Below are 7,257 nucleotides of genomic sequence, written 5' to 3'. Positions count from 1 at the left end.
TAATTTGTTATTTATATATGTATAATTAATATGCAATGCACCTTTATTGATTACAGTTTCGGGTGACAAAAATCTGTTCCCAAGATTCATATTACACTTTAAATCCATCTGTGTAAAGCAGGTGCCTGAGCTTAAGTCCAGAGAGGTCCCAGAAGACGTCTTTGATCTTACATCATCACAAGGTATAGAGATTTCAGTTTTCAGATTATTTACTCTGTTTTCTTTATTGAGTACTGTTCCTAATATTGCTCACTACATTAAGTCTTTGGCTGAGTTGGCAACTTCTTTTCAGACACGTTTATGTTTTGTTCATGTGATTTTCTTTGAATATCTTTATTCAATTCAATTCAAAAATTGCTCTAGCAGTTTTGGTAATGACATTATGAAAGACAGGTACAGAAACAGTCACAGCAAGTTCTGTCAACCCTCACAGACTGGATCATTGTCCCGGGTTCAGCAGTAGCAGTCATTTTTTCTCCTTCTTAGTAGCTGGTGCCTTGCTGTGTTTTTGACTTTCAGCCTGCAAGCAGTGCTGATAACACCGATGTTTTTAGTTGCTGCTCAGTATGTTTACTCTGACCAAGGACTTTGTGAGTCTCATGCTCTGCCAGGGAGGAGGGGAAGCCTGGGAGGAAGCAGAGACAGGACACCTGACCCAAACTGACCAAAGAGGTATTCCATACCACAGCACGTCATGCCCAGTATATACACTGGGGGCAGTTACCTGGAAGGGCTAGATCACTGCTTGGTCGGGCTGGGTATCGGTCGGCGGGTGGTGAGCGGTTGTGTTCTCTTCCCTTGTTATTTCCCTTATCGTCATTATTATTATTGGTGGTAGCAGCAGTGGTTTGTGTTATACCTTGGTTACTGGACTGTTCTTATCTCAACCCATGGGAGTTACATGGGAGAGCGGCTGTGTGGTTCTGAGTTATGGCTGCACTTAAACCACGACAACCATGCTCCTCAGTCCAGACCTACCAAACACATATGTTGGTAATCTCAGTCCAGAGCAGAAACCAGCACACCTATAGTGTATGACAGAATTCTTGTCACTGATGGGGAGTTATTTCTTCTCCTATTTACTGTTGTTGTATCAAAATATTTTTGCAGCATTCGGTAGGAATATTTTCTGTGTGAGATGAGCAGATGCAATTATATTGATATAAAACTGTAAAAAAAAACCCTGTTCTTCTTAAAATGAAAACAATTTAAAAATACACAAACCCAAATCAAACAAAGGCAAAAAAGGGGGGGGGGGGGGGGGGGGGGGGGGACCCGTTAATAGGTTTTGGGGGTTTTTTCCAAATTACTTTCTTCACAAGTCTTGGAGAATCATTTTCTGCACGGGATTTTCATCTTTATAATAACTGTCCTACTTCATTCTGACAGAAACATCCTCTAACGTGAACCAGGTTTCTTCAGGAAGGAAAGGAATGTTTTGGGAAAAAAATGCTTCCCAGGAAAAACTAATCAGTATAAAAGGGAAATGGTCAGCATCATCTGTGTAAATTTGGGGGGAAAACTGAAGTAATCCAAGTGTGTGAGGTATTTTTCAGCAGCAGGAAAGCATGTTATTTTCCTCAGCCATGTATACTGTACTTCTTGCCTCTCCCGTGGGGAAGCTGCTTTGCCTTTTTTTGCCTTGAAGATTTAAGGAGGAAAAGAAAAAAATGGGAGAGAGTAAGTTATAAATTGAAAATTCATGTATATGACAACCTTCTTTGTCTCTCCTCTTCGTTTAACTTTACTCAACCAGCAAAGTAAATAAGTCTGTACTGCAGATTCCCATCTTCTCTCGGAGTATGTGTAATCCTATAGCTTTGTTTTCCCTTTTCCCCAGGACCTGTGAGATAGTTAGCTGCAGTGGATATGGCAACTGCAGATTTCCTGTGAGCACAGGCATCTCTGTCATCATGGCAGGGTCTCGCACTGAAGATGCAGCCATAGGAAGTCTCTCTTTGATCCTCACCTCCAGGGAGGAGGAGAGGACGGTGGGGCCTGATGGCAGCTGTGATTCCACCCAAGGGGAGGGAGCACCTTCACTGCACTGCGGCCTCCTTCACCTCATGTGAAATGCCTGTTGTAGAGAACAGGGAGAAGCCAAGGGGTTGGGAAAGATAAAACAGGAGGCTCTGAGGGTCTCAACAGCACTGACGTTGGTTTGGCCATGACCTCTGGAAAACCCAGAGGTAAAGAGCCCCACTGTGGTGAAGTGATTCCCTTCTGGCTCTGACTTGATGTGCAATCCTGAGGAAGTCACTTTACCTCCAGATCTTGACTGCTTCTCCCCACTGCTCTCCTCTTCCACTGGCTCTTCTTTGATTGCAGACCCCATAGGAGCAGGGCTGTCATTCCCACATACAGAAAACACATTGTAAAGGTGGTTGTGTTCTGCTGGTGCAAGCTTGCCCCTGAACCTGGAAACAAATCTGTGCTTAAAAACAGTGCTTCAAAAGATGCATTTTAGAAATCTGAAGGGTGTAGCCAGTGGTTTCTCTGAATGCTTCTGAGTTAGTGTCCAAAAGGGCTCGGTATTTAACTCTGCTGCTCTAATGTGGTTTATTTTTTATCTTCTAATCCTACTTTTTCATACAGGAACTGAAAATTACCCAAAGACATATTTTTCAAGAAACACCATAATCATGCAATTCTGGTTTCTGTCACACCCTTGAAGAAGGGACATTTTCTGATCTCACTCCCACCCTGGCAGGCAGGAAGGGTTTATTCTGGCTTTGTAAACTGAAGCAGGCAGACCAGGAGAGAGATGGAAACTGCAACTGTTTGTTATATACAGTTGTTTTGGTATCCTGCCAGTGATGCTAGAGTACCAACAGATGTTGCACAGGTGATTAGAGCCTACGCAGGTAAACAGAAGGAAACTATGCGGGTTATGATATGGCTGGAGTTTCTAGCCTTAAATTGCTAGAACCCTAGATAAGATCCACCCGCCTGGAAATACCTTGCATTTGCTGTTTTCTTGGGCTGAAAATAGTTTCCTGAGGGAGGTACTTGTAATGTTGGTAGAGGAAGACAGATTTTTATTATTTTTTTTTAATAGTTCAAAGAAAAATATTATCATTTTTCAGGAAGAGCAGCAGTTACTGGTAGAAATACACTATTGCTGGCTTCCAGATTTGGAAAGCCAGACATATTCTACATCACTTCTGAGATGCAGTATGTTGTCTTTGACTATTGAAAAGCTGAGTTAGGGGCAATGACTGGCTTTGGAGGGCAGAGTTAAGCCTAGCATGATGGGACAAGCTAGGCTGTAAGGCTGGACTGCTTCCCCAGGCTTGTTTCCCTGATATGTTTCCTGCCTGGTTCTCTGCTGTGGGCCAGGCATGCTACATACCACAGTTGATCAGGCCACTTGACCAAGGCGGATGTGTTCACGTTTTCTTTTAGCTATTTATTTATGCTTATTAAGAATCAGTAAGTGGCAAACTCTTATCCCAGGTCAGAAGGTGCCGTAGCTAATGCCGCAGAGTGAGCATAAGGCAGGGGTCTTTGCTAGGGGAGCACAGAGTATGACAAAAGTTCCCGCTCATCCTGCTGCCTCTGCAGCTGTGCATCTGCTCCACAGTGCAAGCCTCAAATTCAGGAGATTTTCAGGGCTTCCATTAATTCCAGTGGGAAATGGCACAAATGTTATGTAGAAAATTGCATGGAAGGGAACTGCTGATTTTTACACGTTGACTTCAATGGGGTCTTTCATACTGCTGGAAGACCAGAATGTGATCCCATGGTTTACTTTCTTTCGGATGTAACTGAAGAGGAAAAGTGGGAGACTGAACGTTACTTTTTAGGAATCTGGCCCTTTGCCTTTGATTTTATTCCAGAGAGGAAGTAGCAATGTTTGCAGCTCCCATGTTACCGGTATGTGTATCATTCTAGACAACAACCTCTTTGTTTAAAGATGCCTTTAGAAGTAAGATTGAGTCTATTGAGTGCACTGATGTTTAGCCTTGGTTTTTTACCCATATACCTGCAGGTCTTTCATGGCTGTAATCTTCTGTTGATGCATATGTTTCTGGTCTACAGGCAGTCTTTCGCGGCATCGTTAACTGCAGTATGCTCTTTAACAGAGAGCCATGGGAAACACCTGCCTTTTACATTTGCCAAGGTTTTTTTATATGTAGTCTTCATTGCATTGTGCTTATCTTTTACATATACATACATGCATATATACATAATATACATATATACATAAATATATATTTTATATGTACGTAATATGTATATACATACGTATATGCATACGTATGTACATAAATACATGCATATATATACACACACAAATATTTCTATCCATTTTCTTGCAGCTGTCACAAAATAACAGTGCAACAGTGAATACTTTTAATTCAGCAATTTCATATAAATTCATTGTTTTCAATGGCAGGTTTTTTTATAAATCATCACAAATTTTAACAAAGAAGAGATTAATGAACAAATGCCTCCATTTCTCTGTGGCACATGTGCGTTCAGCTCTATTTTTAGGTATAATTTTAAGGAAATTGTAATTACCTTTTTTTTTTTAACTAAAGGGCCAGAGATATTTCTCCCATGATGCAGAGTCTATCTCTACGTTTGTAAGAGTAAGAGAAAAGATTAGACAATGGCAAATGAACGGGTATTTCTGAAGAAGATAATTACTTTTGTCTTGGAACGGAGCTTTTTGTCTTGGAATACAGAGCTGCTGTATTATGTCTAAGCAGTCTAGCTTATAGTTGTCATGACAGAATTGGAGATAAGGATGGGAAAACACAAAATTGGCCATGTTAAAGCCCAGGCAGGGGTAAACTTTGGTAAGTATCTCATAGACCAAGAGAAGATGGTTTTGTGAATTGATTTTTAAAGGGAGTACTCTGCCTGGAGGTGGAAAATAGATTATCTTGGAATGTATTCTTTTGCCACTGGCAAATAAGCTACCAGTTTTCTAGTCCTAGTGTGAGACATAGGAAAGCTGTACATCAGTGGGGGAAGAGCTGTAAAAGCACCGGCTCTCTGGTCTATCAAAGCAGCCGATGCCCAGCAGATCTGCTGATGGATAACTGAGGTGTGAGTAAGAGGTACTGCTATGGGAGACCGTGCACATACGGTGTCAAAAGCCACACTGCAACTGGGAAGGAAGAGAAATATAGTATTTATTTCTCTACGACGTTACTCCTCGCAGTTGGAAGGGAGAAGTCATCCCAAAGAGAGGGGCAGTGAACACAATGGTGGGGAGTATCGCATGCCACAGAAAATTGCCAGAGTTTGTAGTAACAATAACAAAAAGGGGCTTCCTGTGTTTTATTATGGATTATGGCTTTCCAGCCAACACTGACGTTCTGCTAGGACAGGCTGGCAGCCCCCACAGGGTCGCTCCTCCTGATCACTGTTTGCCTTTGCCTGTAACACGTTTCCCATCGAACTGTTCCAAGATGTTTAAATACAGCCCCACATCAGCCATTTACAAGGAGCTGTTGCTGAACAAATATACTCTGAGAACAAGCATAAACCTGTAAAGTTCCTCTCCCTCTTGTGAAAGCATTTCAAATGCCTCTAAAGTAAGGGGAAGTAATAGCATAATCTGAGGCCTCAGAGGCGGGGTTATTTAGCTTTCCAAACACATCTCTTGCTGCTAAACCCTAGACAAATCAAGAGGTGGCATGGAAATAGTGTCTCTGAGTTAAAGCTGAGCAGCAGCATGGAAAAGCTAGTGTTAAGGGTAAAATATTAATAAAACAGGAGCTTGTCAACCAGTACACTAAGAGCCAGTACATTGTGTTTACGAGACTGTTAAAAGCCAGCCTTGAAGGTCCTGCAGAAGCACCCCCTTGGGTGAGGAGAGACAGCTCGCTGAAGAAGCTATGAGCTGTCAACAGGAATAGTTAATGGAAGGGCTTGCGAGGGCGAAGCTTCCCTCGCAGATCAGGTGGTGACATTTCAGAGCCATTTCATCAGGGGAGGGGAGTGAGATGTACAAGGCAATGATCTTAGAGTGTTGTGATAGCATTCCCTAAAGGGAGAAAATACAATAAATTAGATCAGTGATCTCCCTGAGCGGAGCTGCCAGTTGTTAGCATCTCTGAAGGGAGCGCACAAGCCAAGATGACATCACCGAAGGAAAAGGAGGAACTCATTTGTCTAGATGTACAGATGTATTATTTTTATCATGCCCACGCTGTGGGACCCTGTTGCAGGAGGTCAGAGCTTGACAAACGCTGGTTAAACAGCCTCTTTCTGAAGATAAGCTGTCGCAGAACAGAGCAGATAGGCGGGACTGAAAGTGCTATTTCCCTTGAGGAAATATATGTGAACATGTCAGAGCCCCGTTGACCTCTGCTGCTGCTTCCCCAGAAGAGGGATTGGCAAGAAGAACCCTTGAAGTTTTCAAAGGTATCGTTAGGCCTTGAAAACATGTTGTAGTCTTGGCTAGGACTGGTGTCCCTCGTTACCCTGCACATGCAATGTCTTACAAATGTAATCTGAACTCCTGCTTTTTAATGGAGCGTATGCTACTAACCACTCAAAAATCAGCTTGCTTTTTTTTCTCCCCCCCTTTATAATGAGACTGAGCTTTTTATTTGTATGGGGATGGAGTCTTGCCAGAAAGGCTTATGTCAAGTGGTTTCATTCAGCAACATGAAAACTCGTGTGCTTGTCTCTGCAGGTACAGAGAAGTGGAAATCAGGCAGTTGCAAAGAATGTAACTAATGACTCCAGTTCTGTATGTGATTTTTTTTCCTGGGGAGCAAACTGGTGCATAAGTCTTTGAAAATGTGACTCACAAGGAGGCAAAGTTTTCCTAGCCCACATGTTTAAGTCTGTCTTAAAATGTAGGTATCGCTTTGAGGGACCCCCACGCGTTACTGTGTAAAATTTGATGTGCAGTAATCAGTAATTAATTGGGAAATTGGTGCTAGTAATTTTAGTAAACTCTGCCTGACTTCAGGCCGTCTTGATTAGAAAGTCAGAAAACAGTTTGCGTTTAGCTTGCAGTCTTAGTACCCTTAGGATCCAGCAAGCTGTAGACCCGGCGCAGTGACTGGACATTCATGTTGTGCTGACGTCAGGGTCTCGCCTGTAAAGCAATGTCCCTTAAGTTTCCTTACATCCACCACCTGCAAGTGTGACTTTGCCATGTCAAGTGACTCTTTAGGCTCTGGCAAGAGAAGATGATGCCCAGTTGAGCCTTTACAAAGGAGGTTTGCCTTGGCACAGGCACAGGTTGGGTCTGTGTCATCCTGCATCTTCTGCTGTGTGAGCAAAGTG

Source organism: Pezoporus occidentalis, unplaced genomic scaffold (genome assembly GCF_034315485.1).
Source record: "Pezoporus occidentalis ecotype Australia unplaced genomic scaffold, CSIRO_AGI_Poc_V1 ctg50, whole genome shotgun sequence".
NCBI lineage: Eukaryota > Metazoa > Chordata > Aves > Psittaciformes > Psittacidae > Pezoporus > Pezoporus occidentalis.
Note: the sequence above shows the minus strand (reverse complement) of the source record.